Source organism: Cupressus sempervirens, chromosome 5, assembly GCF_028749045.1.
Source record: "Cupressus sempervirens isolate cs-2001-9-10 chromosome 5, ASM2874904v1, whole genome shotgun sequence".
Lineage (NCBI taxonomy): Eukaryota > Viridiplantae > Streptophyta > Pinopsida > Cupressales > Cupressaceae > Cupressus > Cupressus sempervirens.
Genome location: NC_143122.1, coordinates 686,550,082 through 686,569,904, shown reverse-complemented (window position 1 = coordinate 686,569,904; position 19,823 = coordinate 686,550,082).

The following is a 19,823-nucleotide window of genomic DNA, read 5'->3' as shown; positions in this document are numbered from 1 at the left end:
TTTAAAATAGTAATAGTTGAGAAACATAAGAGAGTAGAGGCTTAGTAGTAGAAAAACTTGAAAATTTTAGCCAAGTGCCAAAAAAAGTTGAAAATTTCTTGAATGAGTATAGAAAGATTGTTGTAGAAGATATCCTTAATGTTTTACCACTAGTAAGGAGTATACTTCATTGTATGGATCTAATTCCTAGAGCCATTGTTCCAAATAAAGCACCATATAGATAATACCTACTAAGAATGAAGAGATTAATTTACAAGTGAAAAAGTTCTTTCCGAAAGGGTTGATTAGAGAAAGATTGATTCCATGTGTTGTACCTACTATATTGGGACCTAAGAAGAATGGATAAAGGATAATGTACATTTATTCCAAAGCTATTAACAAAATAATAATAAAATATAGGTTTCCTATGTCAAATATGGATGACATAATATATTTTTTGAGTGGAGAACAATACTTTAACAAGATTGATTTGGAGAGTGGTTATCATTAGATTAGAATGAGAGATAGTGATGAGTGGAAAACTACTTTTAAGATAAAATATGATTTGTGTGAGTGGTTTGTTATGCCTTTTTGTTAGACTAATGCACCAAGTACATTCATGAGGTTAATGAATCAAGTTATAAAAAGATTCTTGTGTTAGTTTTTGATTGTTTATTTGGATGATATTTTGATATTTACTAAGACTAAAGAAGAACATCTTGAGAACATTAGAGAAAAACTACAAAGATTAAAGGAGGAGAAATTACTAATTAATTTGAAGAAATATTCATTCATGCAAGAGGAAATTGTGTATTTTGGATTAGTGATACTAGTTGATGGTTTGAAGATGGACCTTGAAAAGGCTAAAGAAATTCTTGAATGGTGTACACCTAAGAATGTGCATGAGGTTAGATCATTTCATGGTTTGGCTAGTTTCTATAGAAATTTTAGAAGGAATTTTAGTTTTGTTTGTAGTGTTGTGACTGAGACCATAAGAGGAGATAAAATGGATTTCAAGTGGACACATGGAGCTAATAAGAGTTTTAAATCTTTAAAATAAAATGTTTTTAAGTCACATATATTAGCTCTACCTAATTTCAATGGGGTACTTCAAGTTGAGAGTGATGCAAATGGTAGTGTAATAGGAGATGTGTTAAGTCAAGAAGATAAACCTATTGCTTTCTTTAGTGAGAAATTGAATGATTCTAAGAGGAAGTATTTTTTGTATGATCAAGATTTGTATCTTATTATTCAAGCCTTAAAGAAGTGGAGGCATTATTTGGTTCTTGAGGAGTTTGTGTTATATATTGATCATAAGGCTTTATAGTATTAGGGAAGTCAACATAAATTGAATCAGAGACATATAAAGTGGGTTGAGTACTTGAAAAGTTTCACATTTGTAATAAAGAATAAGGGCATAGATCTATTCCAAAGAGTGGAGATACCTATATTCCTAATTCAAGATCTAGATTACATTTACATACATACAAACAATGTGAATCCTATTACTTGTCTTGTCTTTGAGTCATTAACATTTATATTTCTCAATTATGATTAATTCCTTAATCTAGGGCTTGAAAAAAGAAAGCATTCATCAAACCCCACCCCAAAACATTTATTTTATGTTTTGATTTGTAGGTTGTGACTGAAAAGGATTATTGATCTAGAACCTACTATTCACAAGCTTTCTAAAGTCATCAATTGTAGATCATCGAACTACATCAACCTCATTGTAGGACATCTTCCCAAGTCAACCTAGTCCTTTAGTCTTAAATTCTTGGGATATTTTTAGGTTTCATTCCTTTCATCATTTTATTTTGAAATTTGTAGATGGTTATTCAGATGTAGTTCAGATCTGTAATTTTTGGAGCAAAACCACATCTTCCTCTACATATTTCAAGGTAAGTCATTTATATATTTTTTCCTTTCATATTTTTACCCTATATTTATATATTAATTGAGATAATTGTCTTTGTATAGCATCTAGATTTACATTATTCAAGTAATTAGTTCAATTTTAGATTCACATTTCCTATTAAGATCCAAAGAGAGTATGTTTCCATGTCTTGGATTCCTCCTTATAATTTTAATTTAGTATTAGCTACCTTCTCCCTTTGGGTCCTAGCTAATCTAATTTTGATCATAAGTGGAATCATGTTTGGATATTTTATTCTTTAACTAACACACATATTTTATTAGCTTAGTAACCTCATAAATTTGAGAGCTACATCATATTAAAGTTCTTCCATTTTACCACTAAATAGTTCCAGGTCATAGAGATATGTTGTGAAGCTAATGTAGTCATAGTCAAAGCTTCAAATTGATAGATATAGTGTAGGTTTGTATAAGTGGTGCATGTTTACCATGTTTTCACCACATGGAAGGACTTCTATTTTTGCTATGATGTTGACTATTTACTAGGTTTTCACAAAGGCACTTTTCTTGTTTTTTGAGTTTATTGCTCTTATTTTTCTATTTTTTTCTTTTCCATTTTTTAAAATTTTTTTTTTTTTGTATTTTTGAGATTTTTTTCAATTTTTTGAGGATACATCAATGCACCTTTTTATTATATTTTCACTAAGACGGTCATTTTTTTAGTACTTTTCTATGACATTTTTTATTTTTCTCAAAATAACTATGTACAAAAATCTCTGATGAAGAATTTCATACATAGAACTTCTTTAAATGGATTATGTTCATGGGTTTTGAGAGTTATGATTCCTCTAATTTTGAGTGCTAATAATAACTCAAGCCAAATGAAGTTCATATTATGAATGCACCTAGATAGTTCAATTCAAATTTCTCTTTCTATGGACGATGCTACTAATTTCTTGGATTCTCTCTTAAGACACGATCAACAACTTCATAGAATTAGTAACACACTTTCTTGTTATAGCCTTTAGATAGACCCTCAAGTTATAAAATGTGACTTTTACAAATTTATCCAATAGTTTGAGCTCTTGGATGTGAGATATTGTGTAGTCTTCTTTTTATTAGAATCCCTTTAAGGGAGACTTTCAATTAGATTATTTCTACCTCAGCCCCATAGATGAGGGAAAAAGGAGTATCTCTCATTGGTGTTGAAATGCTTGTTCAGTAGGCTTGTAAAGTAGGGTTAAGCTAGAGATGATACTCTCTACCATAATTACTAATAGTTATGTGCAATCTCTTCAAAATAATCTTATTTGATGCTTCAACTTCTCCATTTCCTTGAGGATAATATATGGATAACCAATGATGTTTGACCTTCGACCTTTTACAGAATTGTTTAAGATCCTTTTTATTGAAATTTTCTCCATTATCAATAATAATAGAGGATGATACACCATAGGAACAGATGATGTAATTTAGGATAATCAAGGAAACTTTTTTTCTCCTATAGTTACAAAGAGTGGGATAACTTCAACCAAATTTGTGAGGTATTCAATTGTTGTGTTGATAAATTTATGTTTGATAGAATTGTTTGGATGAATTTTACCCATTAGGTCTATTAGAGTGTTAGGTTACTCTACAACAGCCCTAGGATCAAATGAAAGAATAAGATAATTTCCACAAAAGATTGGCATGACAATTGCATGAAGATGCAAGAATGTTATTATTGATGATGGACTTGATTGACATCCAATGGATTGATTTGAAATGTATATAATAGGCCTCCTTATAAAGGATAGGTGATAAGAGACAATGATAAGGAGAAGATAAACTATCACCTACACAAGATGGAATCACATGTCCACCAAAGGTGGATCATCCTCCATTATCAATGAAGTATGTGTGATGATGAGGATGATAATGTGATACTTGCACTAAAGGTGGAATGAGATAACAACTATGACCACCAAGAGTGGAATTTTCCTAAACCATGTGTTTAATTAAGGTGTAAACTCCTAAGAATCTCAAACACAAACTACTATGTAATGCATTATCCTAAGTAAGCTTAAGTACAATCAGTGAATAATTACACTGACACCCCCACTTAAGTACAACTTAGGGGAATGCACTTAAACTCATAATGCATGATGGCTCCTAGTTACTACCCATATATAATATGAAATACAATACATGAAACATAATCTATCATAAAGTGGAGAAAGAGAGAAAACCTCATGGGAAAACCCTCCTCCAAAAAGTGAGATGAAATGAAGATGCATGGATGGATGGAGTACTCAAGACCCCCAAAAAATTGTAAAAATCATGTATATATAAAGAATGACCCCCCCATAGGAAGGAAATAAGGATACATGATATCCCCTTCATAATGAAGAAGCTCCAATGTAGATGAAGAGTACCTACAAGAAAAATATAATCTAATGCCTACAAGAAACATGTCTCCCCTTTGGAAGAGATAAATTCATCAAATGATGAAGAAACCACTCTATGTAAAAAGTGACGTAGGAGGAAGATGGTCTCCATGTATGCATGTCTAGAGACTAAATAGGTGTCTCTAAGCTTAAAGATTATGTCACACCATCAAGCTAACCTATGAGATGTGAAAAAAAAAAGGAGAACGTGAAGAGTTGGGAAATCCAATCTCCAAATAATGTGAAGAACTTTCTCAAAGAGAAACCTGCTTAGATGTATTAATCAAATCTACATTATGAGTCTCATTTGAAAGAGCATCCAACAATTCATCCCACACTGCAATATCTAAAGCATAAAGATCATCCTGCTAAATAATAGAACTCGTGTCTAAATAAGTAGGAGGTGGAGAAGTGGGAAGTTCAAAACTTGTCTCAAGAACAAAATGATTCAAGTGTCCAATGTTCTCCTCACATGAATTATTCACCCTTGATAAAGGGTTAGGTGCATCATGAATATCATCATCATCAAAAAAATATGCAAAAGAATACAAGCTTGATGTATGATCAATAATTACCATAGCTATGAAATCTCTAGTCTCCATTTCCCTAATATAGACATAATCAGGTGTGAACTCAACAATTTTACCTTGTGCCCCATGATTAATCTGGGAAATGGAAAGGATATTAGTGGTCAAGGATGATATACAAAGAACATCATTAAATAAATCCTCTCCCATAGGAATAGAACCTTTCCCACAAACCTTCATGTATGTATTATTACCCATCGATATAGGTGCAGAAGTACAAGGCTCAATAGAAGAAAACATATCCATAGAAGATTTCATATGATGTGATGCACTAAATCAAGCAACCATTTACCTTTCTCAAGATGTGTGGAAGCAATCGATGCTTGTGCTTTGCCTTTGGATGATGATATAGATGTAGCAACTACCTGATATTAAGAAGAAGGAGAAGACACTAATGAGGGCAACTGGATATTGTTCTTTTGAAGAATGTGAGTGAGCTCATCCATCTTCTTATGGAAACATTTATTCTCATCATGCCCTAGCTTTTTGTAATAAGCACGTTTATCTCTCTTTCTTCTTGATGCAGGAGCATCCAGAGGTATAAGGGCAATCCTGTGTCACCCAAAAAAATGTACTTAGACTTAGTTTCTATTTCATGTCTTTACATTTTTGGATACCCATTTGGCTCAAATAAAGGTTCCAACTCTCATAGTTCAACTATCAGTGCATTTGAAAATCCCAAAAAAAATAGGAGCATGTATTTGGGCCATCATTTCGGTAAACTAGAAGGTGTGAATTGGCCAGATGAATGTAATCATGATTTAGAGCATTCTAGAAAAAGAATAAGGTCAATATGCCCCATGATTTGAAAGTTATTGCAGTTTTTCAGGTTTTGGAGACCTCCAAAGAATGCTTCAAAGTCAGGTTTGGGGCATTAAAGGACCTCAAAAATGGTTAAAAAAATGGGGGATGAGTGAAGCTAGTATATAGGGCTATAGAGCACTTCAAGAGCTTTCCAAAAATGTCAACGGTTTGTCAATCGGAGCTACGGTTCAAAAGTTATGCCTCCCAAAAGTTCGGCTACCATTTTTGGATTCTTCTAGATTTGCACCGACTTCTAACGCAGCTTTTGGAACCTTCTATTTTGTCGGCGGATGCCTACTAGCACTTTCTAGAATGTAATCCTAGTCCTTAACCCTCTGGGGTCTATTTAAGGAGATTTTTGGCATTGTAAAAGGCAATTCGGAGTGGCGTTTGAGAGGAGGTACTATAAGGAGAAATTATCTCTAGATGTATGCTATTGTAAGCCCTTAGGGCATGTTTTGAAATTTATTTTCTCTATACTGTTGTACTAGCTTATTTTCTCAGTTAATATAATTTTCCCTTTCTGTTGTGTCCATTTTGTTCTTGGGTTGTGTCCCCATCAAGTGGTATCAGAGCGGGTTTTCCTGAGTGTGTAGACAGAGCACCAACTGTGAGGCAGTTTGCACCAAGACTGTGTGGTTGTGGGTTTGAGTTAGAAGATGCCTCCATGAAGAGAGCGTGGTAGAGGGGCCAGAGCTATTGATCCTAAGGAGGTTAGAGCCCTCCAGAGGTAGGTACAAGCATTGCAAGAGGAGCTTCATAGAGGAGCAAATGTTGCCACAGGTGACAATAGTGAGGATGACAATGAAGAGGAAGTAATGGGACCAGAAGAGGAAGTTGATGGGGAAGTTCTGAATCTTGTAGAGGAAAGGCTTTTTAGGGCCATTACTAAGTTTGGGAAAAAACCTACAATTGAAGTGGGTATATTTTCAGGAAATTTGAAACCAGATGAGTTGATCGATTAGATCAATGAACTGGAAGAATAGTTTGAGTATGAGGATATAAGGGACCTAGATAGGGTTAAGTTTGCAAAGGCCAAATTGAAAGGCCATGCCAAAATTTGGTGGCAAGAGGTTCAACTGGAAAGACTTAGAAGAGGAAAGGAGAAAATCACAAGATGAGATCGCATGGTGGAAAAATTGAAGAAGCAGTTCATTCCTGTGGACTACGAGCTTGATCTGTTTAAGAAGATGCATGGGTTAAAGCAAGCAGGAAGATCAGTCCAAGAATATACAGAGGAGTTTTACCGACTCTTGATTAGAGCGGGGCATGTAGAAGCAAATAAGGAGAAGGTTGCTCGTTATATTAGTGGGTTGTGACCTAGCATCCAGGAGGAATTAAGTCTGGTAAGAATGACCAGCGTTGAAGAGGCATACCAATTTTCCCTACAAGTTGAAGAGAAGCTGAATAAAAGGTTTGAAGGAAGACAAAGAGGGCCCAGTCAAGGAGGAAGGGGAAGCAGTAGATCATCTGGAGGCCGCAATGAAACCCAAAAGAAAAATGAAGATGTGGGTACTAGCAGAAACCAAAGGAATGAGGGTTTCAACCGCTCCCATGATCAAGACTTTGGAAATCAAAGAGGAAGAGGTAGAGGATGTGGACAAGGAAGAGGAGGCTTCCGTGGTACCTGTTTCCATTGCAATGAAGAAGTTCATCGTGCCTTTGAATGCCCTCAATGAAAAGGAAGGACAGATAGGAGAGCTAAGGGCCAAGCTAGGGTTGCTCATGTGGATGAGGATGTACAATCATCACATTTAGAGAATGCAGAAAGAGGAGAGACCTTGGTAAATGAAAGAGTCCTACTAAGTGGTGATATTGAACCAGGACAACGGAGGAGTTTTTTCCGTACCAGATGCAAGTGTGAGGATAAATGTTGTGATGTGATCATTGATGGTGGTAGCACTGATAACTTGGTATCAGAAGAGATGGTCTCTAAGCTAAAGCTCAAGAGGGAGAAACATCCCCAGCCCTATCGGATTGCTTGGGTAAAAGATGATCATAAGGTCCTGGTAAGTGAACAATGTTTAGTAAAATTCAAAATTGGGAGTTACCATGATGAAGTTCTCTGTGATGTTATTTTGATGGATGTTTGCCATCTATTGTTGGGTAGACCATGGCAGTTTGATAGACATGCAGTCCATGATGGACATGCAAACACATACTCTCTCACAAAGGATGGAGTTCGTCATAAATTGAAGCCCATGAAAAAGGAAGATGAAAAGGTATGTAGCAGTGCTAGGATTTGTCTTGTTGATGGAAGGAAGTTTTTAGATGGCATGAAACATCAACATATGTGCTATGCTTTGATTCCTAGGAAAGATAAAGAAGATAGTAGTGAAATACCATTTGAAGTTTCAAATTTACTAGGGGAATTTGGAGATATTATCTTTGATAATGTTCCAGATGGATTGCCACCAGTAAGGAAAATCAGTCATAAGATAGATCTGATTCTAGGAGCTAGTTTGCCTAACAAGGCTGCTCACAGGATCACTCCTACTAAAATAGAGGAGCTAAATAGACAGGTTCAGGAGTTGTTGAGGAAGGGCTTGATTTGAGAGAGCCTGAGTCCATGTGTAGTACCTATAGTACTTACACCAAAGAAGGATGGAGAGTGGAGGATGTGTATAGATTTTTGAGCTATAAATAGGATAACCATCAAGTACTGGTTTCCTTTACCAAGGATGGATGATCTTATGGACTGCTTGAGTGGAGCTCAGTACTTCACAAAGATAGATCTGAAGAGTGGCTATCATCAGTTATAGATTCGAGAAGGAGATGAGTGGAAAACAGCCTTCAAGACCAAGGAGGGTCTTTATGAGTGGTTAGTCATGCCCTTTGGATTGACAAACGCCCCAAGCACCTTCATGCGGCTCATGAATGAGGTACTTAAGAAGTTCTTGGGAAAATTTGTTATTGTCTATTTGGATGATATTTTAATTTTTAGCAAGACTTTGTAAGAACATTTACTGCATATTCGTAGTGTCCTTGAAAGGCTAAGGGAAGAGAAACTGTTAATTAATCTAAAGAAGTGTGTCTTTGCAAAAAGGGAGTTAGTCTATTTGGGATTTGTTATATCACCTGAAGGTCTCAAAATGGATCCAGAGAAGGTAAAAGTCATCTTGGAATGGCCTACTCCAAGGTCTGCTATTGAGGTAAGATCATTTCATGGTCTGGTTAGTTTTTACAGGAAGTTTATTAAGAATTTCAGTGGCATATGTGCACCCCTAACTGATACAATAAGAGGGGATAGAAAAGAGTTCAAATGGACTGCAGTAGCTACGAGAAGTTTTGAATTGTTGAAGAAGAAGGTGACAGGATAGCCTGTGTTGGCACTTCCAAATTTTAGAAAAGTATTTTAGGTGGATTGTGATGCTAGTGGTAGCACTATTGGGGCTGTATTAAGCCAAGAAGGTAAGCCTATTGCATATTTTAGTGAAAAATTGAATGATGCAAAGAAGAAGTATTATGTTTATGATCAAGAGTTCTATGCAATAGTTCAGGCCTTAAAGAAATGGAGGCATTATTTATTTCCAAAGGAATTTGTTTTGTATACTGATCATCAGGCATTATAGTACCTAAATAGTCAAGGTAAATTGAATCAGAGGCATATGAAGTGGGTAAAGTTCTTGCAGAGCTATACATTTGTGTTGAAACATAGAAGTGGAAAATCTAACAGGGTTGTAGATGCACTAAGTAGGAGACAGTTGTTGCTTACAACAATGCAAGTTGAAGTAGTTGGGTTTGATGAACTCAAGAATTTGTACCCCGAGGATCCTAATTTTGCTAAAGCATGGAAAGCTTGTAAAGAACCTATTGCTGTAGATAGAACTAAGTGGTTAGACTATTTGATTCAGGATGGCATGTTGTTCAAAGGTAGTCAATTGTGCATTCCAAGGAGTTCCATGAGGGAAAATTTGATTAAGGAGAAACACAGTGGAGGGATGGTAGGACATTTTGGTCAGGATAAGACCATTGCCATTCTTAGAGAACATTATTTTTGGCCTCAAATTACATAGGATGTGAAGAAGTTTGTACAGAGTTGCCAAGTTTGTCAAGTTGCCAAGGGGTTTAGTCAAAATACTGGCCTATATCAGCCATTTCCTATTCCATCAAGGCCATGGGAGGACATAAGTATGGATTTTGTTCTTGGATTGCCAAGGACACAAAGGGGTAATGACTCAGTATTCGTGGTGGTTGATAGGTTCTCCAAAATGGCACATTTCATTCCATGCCACAAAACTCATGATGCTATCCATATTGCAGACTTGTTTTTCAAAGAGGTGGTAAGACTACATGGTCTTCCAAGAAGTATAGTTTCTGACAGAGATACTAAATTTGTGGGGTATTTCTAGAAGACATTGTGGAAAAAGTTGAGAACAGACTTGGAATTCAGTTCCATGCATCACCCACAGACTGATGGCCCAATAGAAGTGGTAAACAGAAGTCTAGGAAATTTGCTAAGATGTTTAGTTGGGGATAAGCCCAAGGGATGGGATTTGATTCTACCATAGGCAAAATTTGCTTATAATAACTCTATAAATAGGAGTACTGGAAAATCACCATTCCAAATTATATATGGGAATAGCCCAAGGACTGCACCAGAGCTGAAGAAGATAGAACAAGGGGAGAGGACAAGTGTTGAAGCTGAGGAATTTGCTGAACATATCAAGCATCTACATGAGGAGGTTCAGGCACACATAACCAAGATGAATCAAGAGTATAGAGCTAGGACTAATCAAAGGAGAAGACATAAGGAATTCCAAGTAGGAGATTTAGTCATGGTACACTTACGAAAAGAAAGATTTACAGCCGGTACTTACAATAAGCTGAAAATGAAGAAATTTGGCCCCTGCAAAATTTTGAAGAAACATGACTCAAGAAATGCATATGAAGTGGAGCTGCCAGATGGTATTCAGATTACTCCCATTTTCAACATTACAGATTTAACAGAGTATCATGATGATGGTGCAGATGAGGAGCTGGTGTTAGAGCCATGTCTGATTCCTGCTTCAAAGAAGGAGGAGATAGAAGACATTCTAGATCATCGTGTGGGTAGGAGTACCAGAAATAGGCAGTATGAAGAGTATTTGGTCAAATGGAAAGGACGGCCAATCAAGGACTCAACTTGGATTTCAGCAGCTGAAGTTTCCCATTTGGGATTTCCTCTACCATCCATAAAGTGACAGGGTCACTTTTCAATTTACCCTAGGTGTCTGATTCAAGAGCATCCAGTGGTATAAGGGAAATCCTGTGTCACCCAAAAAAATGTACTTAGACTTAGTTTTTGTTTCATGTATTTACATTTTTGGATACCCATTTGGCTCAAATAAAGGTTCCAACTCTCATAGTTCAACTATCAATGCGTTTGAAAATCCTAAAAAAATAGGAGCATGTATTTGGGCCATCATTTCGATAAACTAGAAGGTGTGAATTGGCCAGATGAATGTAATCATGATTTAGAGCATTCTAGAAAAAGAATCAGGTCAATAGGCCCCACGGTTTGAAAGTTATTGTAGTTTTTCGAGTTTTGGAGACCTCCTAAGAATGCTTCAAAGTTAGGTTTGGGGCATTAAATGACCTCAAAAAGGGTCAAAAAATGGGGGACAAGTGAAGCTTATCCATAGGGCTATAGAGCACTTCGAGAGCTTTCTGAAAACATAAACGGTTTGTCAATCGAAGCTACGGTTCAAAAGTTATGCCTCCCGAAAGTTTGGCTGTCGTTTCTGGATTCTTCTAGATTTGCACCGACTTCTAATGCAGCTTCTGGAACCTTCTTTTTTTTGGTGGATGCCTACTAGCACTTTCTAGAATGTACTCCTAGTCCTTAACCCTCCGGGGTCTATTTAAGGAGATTTCTGGCATTGTAAAAGGCAGTTCGGAGTGGAGTTTGAGAGGAGGTACTGTAAGGAGAAATTATCTCCAGATTTATGCTATTGTAAGCCCTTAGGGCATGTTTTGAAGTTTATTTTCTTTGTACTGTTGTACTAGCTTATTTTCTTAGTTAATATAATTTTCCCTTTCTGTTGTGTCCATTTTTTTCTTGGGTTGTGTCCCCATCACTTCTAGATGTTTCCTCTCTTGAAGAGGACTTGGATTCAATATTATGTTGTGAAGGAGAGTCATCACCTTTGTCATGTTGCTCAAGATCCTTGTGTTTTTTATTTACCTTTTTATAGTAGCATAGAATGTGGAAACAAATATTGAATATTTTAGACCTAGCTTGGAAAGAATAGATAATATCAATTGCTCATCATCTTTAGTAATGGAACAATTAGAAAGCTACAATCTAATGGAACTGAACTTAGAGAAGAAGTCTTGAGTATTGTCAAAACCACATGGACTTAGACCTCTAAGTTCATTCTCCAATTTAAATTTTCTTATTCTATTAGGTTTACCAAAGATTCCTTCCAATGTAGTCTATGCATCATGAGGATGTGTGCAAGATGAAATATGATATAGGAAATCATGAGATATGGTGGATCTAAGAGAACCAAGTGCTTTATCCCTTTGATCAAACCATTTCATTCTTTCTGCAACACCTAGAGCTGGTTTTAAATCCTATCCAATAATCATTGTAAGTAATCCACTACTCATCAATTGATTAGAAACTGCTTGTTTCCGTTCATGATAGTTATAGGGAGTAAGTAATGAAACTTTTAAAAAATCCATAATGAATCAGAGAATTACTGAAAATAACTAATAACTCCTTCAAATTATTGATTAAATTAATAAAATTGAAATCCAAGTATTCACCAAGTACAAAAAATAGCCAAAAAAAGACCTATTTTTGAAAGTGATATGTCCACTCCAAATTACTAAAATCTAGTTATAGAACTGGAAAGTACAAGAAGAATCATGCACTTTCAAAAAAATTCCAACTGAAAATGTTATTGGATGTGACCAAATAAAGCCTTGAAAGTTGCAAAAAATGGGATTTGTGATTTTTAGAAAAATTCAGAGATAGAGATCCAAAATCACCTACACCACTATGTAGATTATGAAATTCTACCCCAAAATTATTTTTTTTGGAAAAAGGAGTCTATATGAGGGAGATATCATTGTTCAAAAATCACCTCTAAATTTATTTTTTCTAAATCTCCGTTGTCACACCTTCAAAAATCAAATGGCTCTAGATTTGGCCTCAGATGTCTAATTTTTATGAAAAAAAATTTGATTTAGGAGTTTTTGGACATCCTCTATATGATGGCAACCTATGATTTGCACCAAAAAGCTCTAAGTTTCAGCTATAATAGAAGGTCACAAAATATGACTCTCGAAATCTCCTCCAAATTGTAATGTCCAAATTGCCAAATGTTCTATGAACAATGAGTCAAGCCAAGATTGCACTTTGTGAGAAGAATTCCTCACACCTTGAGAGCTCTAATACCATGTTAGAGTGTTAGATGACTCTACAACACCATAAAGGTTGAATGACAGACCAAGATAGCTTCCACAAGAGATTGGCAAGAAAATTTCATAAAGATGCAAGAATTCTATTATTGATAATGGACTAGATTGACATCCAATGAATTGATTTGAAATGTAAATAGTAGACCTCTTTATTAGGAGAGACAAAAAGAGAGAATGATAAGGAGAAGATAAGATATCACCTACACAAGGTAGAATCACATGTCCACCAAAGGTGGATCATCCTCCATTATGCAATGAAGTATGTGTGATGATGAGGATGATAATGTCATACATGCACTAAAGGTGGAATGAAATTCTCCTACACCATGTACTTAATTAAGGCACAAACTCCTAAATTTCTCAATCATAGACTACTATGCAATGCATTATCCTAAGTAAGCTTAAGTAATTGTAATTAGTGAATATTTAATTACACCAACAAGGTCAAAATTCCAGTGTTGGAAGGGAAAATATGTGATGAAAGGAAACAACTTGCTAGTTAAAGAATTTATTATATTGTCATGTAGCTGAATTTTTTTCAAGATTTACCATATCTAATTGAATATATTTATATAGTGGGCAACTAATAGCCAAATCTAAGTAGTTTATGACCAAGTGCAAGACCATTTGAGTGGGACCCACACATACCCTCATAAACTTCCACAAACACACATTTAGACAACTCTAATTTGAGATACCTAAGTATAATAACATTTATACTACTAAAAAGGTCACTAGAAATGATGGTGTAGTAGGAGGTATTGTGAATGAGTTGGCATTTTCATTCCTAGTTAATTTATCAAGAATTACTGTTTCACAAAGGAAGGAATAGATTTTAGTAAAATAGGATGAATCATGACCAATGAGTGTGCAAATGACATGAGAGTCATTTAAATAATAGAATATGTGACATAATTTTTCCACTAGGAACTCATACCATGATTTGTACTCTTGAAGTTTTAGCATAGAGGCTAGGGTGACCATTGCATCAACCACCTTGCTTTTAGCTCTTGGAATCTATTGAATTTCCACAAAGACAAAATACAATTTAGATCATTAGTCATTCAATTATAGAAAAACATTTTTTCATCCTTAGTTTTATAGTCACCATTTGTTTAATTCATACTTAGCTGAGAGTCACTAAAAACATGGAGCTTTGTGATCCTCTATTCAATATCCATCTTTATTCTGTAAGCTAGTGTTTCAAACTCAACAATATTATTTGTGCATAGGGAAAAAACCTTGTAAAACTTTAGAATAGTATACCCTTGGTGTGTGATAAATAAATCTCCTTCACTTAAGCCATGTTGTGTTTAGGATACATCAAAGAAAAGATTATAAGTATTCCTAATTACATTCATGGTAGATGAAATGGGGAATTCAATTTGCATTGGGATTCCATTTTGAAGAGGAAAATCAGCTAGTTGATCAACAATAGATTTCTCTTTTATAGCCTTTTTGTAAATGTACTCAATATTAAATTCTGGGAGGATCATCATCCATTTAGCTAGTTAACTAGTAAAAGTTTCCTTGATTACTAAATACTTGAGTAGGTGAATTTTAGCTACCAGCTAAGTTGTATATGCTATATGTAATGTTGAATCTTTTGAGACGTAAAAACAGCTATGAGGCAAGCCTTTTCAATGTTGTTCTAATTAATTTCATAGGAAACAAATGTTCTTACTATATAGTAAATAGATCATTCTTTCTTATCTTCATCCTTCTAACCCACTAGTGCCCTTAGGGAAGTGGTTGTAGCTTATATCTAGACTATGAGTTTCTTTCAAAGAATATGTAGCATTAATATTGGAGGATCAATTAGAAATTATTTTATCTATTTCAAGATCTTGTCATTATCCTCACTTCATATACAATTATCTTCCTTTTAATGTATCTTGGTAAAAGGTTTTATTTGTTATCTAGTTGAGATATGAACCTCTAAATATATTGGATTCTTTGTTGTAGGATCCTCATCTAACTCATGTTCTTTGGGGGTCCATTATTTCTTGGACCTTTTTGGGGTCCACTGTGATTCCTTTTGTTACTATTATTTATTTGAGTAACTTTCTTGAAGTTACCTCAAATGCACATTTTTTTGTATTTAGTTTCATCTTAAATTATTCCATGTTAACCATGATTAATCCAAGGTCATATTATAAATATAAGATCATTGTCTCTAGGAAGAATATATGAAGAAGAAAATTCAATTACATTTGCAGTGATCCTATTAAAATTAACATGGTATCATGGAAGGCTACAAATATAAAGGAATATGTGGCAAACACTTGTATTAGAAGATTAAAGTTTTCATCAACTTTGAATTCAAATGAATCCTTTTTCATAAATTTGAAATTGTTGGTACCTTGTAGAATTGATGAAGGAAATCGAGCACTCAACATACAGTCAAAGCATAATGACAACTTGACACTTAGCAACTGAAAAGTATACCAAGACTTCAAAAATAAAAGACAAATTATTGCAAGCTAGCACTATGTGTGGGCATATTCATAATTTAGTTGACATCTCTTATATAATTGGAGAGATTAGGATTGGGCACTATCCTAAGTGAATACATAATTATGGTTGCAAAACTAAGAAGCTATAGTCAGTGATTCTAATTCCTTCTTTTAGTTATCTAAAAGTGGAAAATACATAGGGAGCCTAGTATGGAGGAATTCCATGGTTTCTTCTCAGTGGTGTACCCAAGTTGATCAGATGTTCCTATGAAATAGACTCACAGTCAATATCTATGTTTCATAAGACTTGTGTAACAATGCAATCAAGACATCCCTATCTGTGTTGATGGTTCAAAGTCCATTTTTGGCCCTTATTTAATTGATATCATAAAATACATAACAATTGGGAATATCCTTGCTAACTGTATCACCATCAATGCTAACAGTGTCACCACCAATAAATTCAAGCCTTTGTGATTGATCATTCTACAAATTGCCCCCTCACATAATGCTAGTGATCTGCAAAAGTCTCCCTTTGAAATACTATACATTTGGGTAAACCCATGATAGTGGGTTACACTTTTTAAAAGGAAGAAATTCTTCCAAAATTGTGCAACAACTAATTTTCCTTTTCTTAGTTTTGATATAAATTACTATTAAAGTTTCAATAGAAATAATTTAGTTTCTATCAAAACAAACAATTCTTCAAGTTACAAGTATGAGAATGTGTTTCAATTATTTTTTTCATTCATGTCAAACGTACTACTTGCTAGTAAGATAACTACTTAGTTTATTTGTGTACTATCATTTTTTTGATTTATGAGGAGGTTTTGATCAAATAAGATAACAAAAGAACCTAGAGGAAACGTTGAGTTATGGTATGAAAAAGGAGTGCAAAGATCACTTAAGATAATGATGTTATAGTGCATTGTTATCTACTTAATATTGTAGAGGATGGATCCATTGATTAAGTTTAGAAGAACAAGTAAGAAGAATTGAGTCATCCAAGCTTGACCAAGTGAACTGTGGGTGTTGAGCAAAGTTAATGAGAGCCAAGCAAAAAATTAGTTGCAGCTAAGTAAAGTGAAAGTTTAGTGTATACCAAGTGATATAGTGTAAGCTGAGTAAAGTTAAGTTGAAGTCAAGTAATCTAGTGCATGATGAGTGGAAGACCAATTTAGAAGTCAAGTGATAGAATATTGATGTTGAGTGCCAGTATTCATATTAAATCAAATATTTGATGAATCTAAGCCAACTATTTTGTTTTCTTGAGTTTTGTGAAGCATGTGGAAGATAACTATGATGAGTTGATGGCATAGAATTCATCATAAAATATTTTAAGGAAAATTCAAAAAGGAGTAAAGGAGAAGTTTCTAGAAGAGACTCAAATGAAAAGATGGGTAGATTTATTGGGTCCTACCTAATCCTACCTAACCCTCAAATGGACAATAGAGGATGAACGTAAAAAATCTTAATTTTATATTTATAGAAATGGTTGGTCAGAAACAAGGTTGGTCAATGTTTGAGAACCTAAATTAGACAATAGGTCTAAGGTATTGCTTCATTTAGTGACCGAAGAAAAGAGACTACTATTGGGAAAAAAAGCAATAAGGCCTAAGAGTATGAGTGCTTGAAGGGTGAACAAGCTATCAAAGATGAAGTGTGTGAAAGCCAAGAAAAATAGAGGACTAAAAAAAATTTGTAACCTACAAATGAGTTGCAATTTGTTATCAAAGTAATCCTTACTATTAATTTCTAATCATTGTACTAGTCTAGGGTAAATCCTTTGGATTAAGGTTGACCTAACAATCATTTGTAAATCCTTTAATTGGGTGAAATTCCAAGTGAATGATCTAAATTCCTCTAACAAGGCTCGCTCCTAATAGGGTGATTGAAATCCTCTAACTAGGTCACATTTAATAATGTATATTATAACGTTTAATAGGGTTGTCCTTTCACAAGGCATCACTTCATAAGAGTGAGAATGAGTAGCATGTTACTAGTGGTTTTTCCCAAATTGGGTTTCTACATAAAATTCTAATGTCAAATGTGTTATTCAGTCTATTATGTTTCATGTTTACATTTTTGCAAAGTTGTTTTCACCTAGAATAGTAATCTACAAGTTTAAGTGATTATATGATCTAATGGATGCATGCATGAATATGTTTTATGGATATGCATTCACTAATCTATGAAAAATTTTATTTGTATATCTAGACCTTGGATAATGGATTCATCCCCCTCTCAATTATTCTAAATACTTCCAACAATTGGTATCAGAGTCATCTTCTTAAAATGACTAGTGTGAAGGTACTAGAAGAAAAAGATCAAGATGTCAAAAAGAGAGGTACTCAAGCTTAATAGGGAAAATTTTCCTACTTGGAAAAATCTAATGAAGCTACACCTAGGAGGTCTTGGAGATGATGCACAATCTACCATTGCCAATAAGCATGGTGATCCTGCTAGAGCCGTAACAACTAAAGCTCTGAAAAAGAAGAAAGAACACAATCAAGAAATGTTGGATATTTCCTCTACCCTAGGCTATGCCAAGCTTGATGACATCAAGGGTTGTCATAGTGAAAATAATAGATGGGATTCTCTTCGCACTATCTATGGAGGAGATGCAAATGTTTTGAAAGCCAAATTTGAAAGTATTAGATGTAATTCAATGATATGAGAATGCAAAAAGGTGAGAATGTTGCTCAATATTGCTCAATATTGCTCTAAAATAAAGGATTTTGTTAATGTTATAAGAGGATCTACTGGTGAGATAGATGATGGTACTATATTAAGAAAAGTCTTGAAAAAAATTCTACCCATCTATGCTATTAGAGATTCTCCAATAGTAGAACTAATATGTATACTAGGTCCTAATTTGACTCTTGAAGGTGTAGTAGGTAGGCTCACTACTTTTAAGCTATCTAATTTTTACAACTTCAAATCTAACAATGTTGAACCTACTTTTAAAGTTAAGTTTTCATTGAAGGAACCTAATGAGGAGAAGAAGGGAAATGTAAAATATTTTTATAGTGATAGTGATATAGATGAGGAGAATGTAGAATAGCTTGAAGCACTACTAGCAAGGAGATTTCACAAAGTTAAAGGAAAATTCAAAGGTAAGTTACCTATAATATGTTACAACTACAATGAGGTTGGTTATATTTTTTCTAGATGTCTAGACAAGAAGAACAATAGAAGTGGAGACAAATATAGAAGAAGAAGAGATGAGGAAAAAAAGATTACAAAGACAAAGGCAAGAACTCTGGCTACATTATAGAAGAGGAAACCAAAATGGATCTGATGATAATAATAATGAAGTGGTGTATGTTGCAATAAAAGAAGATTCTAATGAGGATGAGGCAACTGCACTAGTGTCTTTGTGAGCAATAATGACAGATGACTCATTAATAGTGGGTGTTCACATCACATGACTAGAGATAAAAGTAAGGTCATTACCTTGAATTATTATGATGGAAATTGTGTAAGTTTTCGTCATGTTGTACACTATCTAATAAAAGGAAAAAGTTATATCAAACTCACAAAAAAGATTTTATGTGACAATTCTTATTATGTTCAAGGAATTAACTATAATTTTTTGAGTTTGTCACAACTGAATATTTTAGGCTACAAGGTTGAGTTTGAGAACAAGATAGCTAAGATATATGATACTGATGGAAAACTAATTGGAAAAGGTGATCAAACTAGAGGTAATCTATTCTACCTTGATATGGATGATGCTACTTGTCTAGTTGTAGAAATTGATGATGTGTGCTTATGGCACAAGAGGTTATGTCATGTTAATTTTGGTAACTTAGCTAGTATCAGTAACATGAGAAGAGTTAGAGGTTTTCCTAAATTGAAGAAACCTAACAATATAGTTTGCAAACAATGTCAGTTAGGCAAAATGACAAAATCTACTTTTAAGAGTAAGGCTCACACCTCTAAAGGAATTTTGGAGATCGTTCATAGTGACTTCTATGCACCAATTGATGTGAAAAGCTACAAAGGTGATAAGTACATTGTGCTATTTTTTGATGATTATTCTAGAATGATGACAAATATGTTTCTAAAATAGAAATCTAGTGCTTTCCAAATGTTTAAGTGGTACTTAGTAAGAGTTGAGAAGGAAAAATCTAAAAGCTTAAAATGTTTGAGATCTGACATAGGAGGAGAATTTACATCTAATGAGTTTGAGATGTTCTGTAATGATAGAGGAATCAAAAGACAAACATCTGTATCTAGGGCCCATCCACAAATAGAATTTTTGAAAGGAGGAAAATATTTGT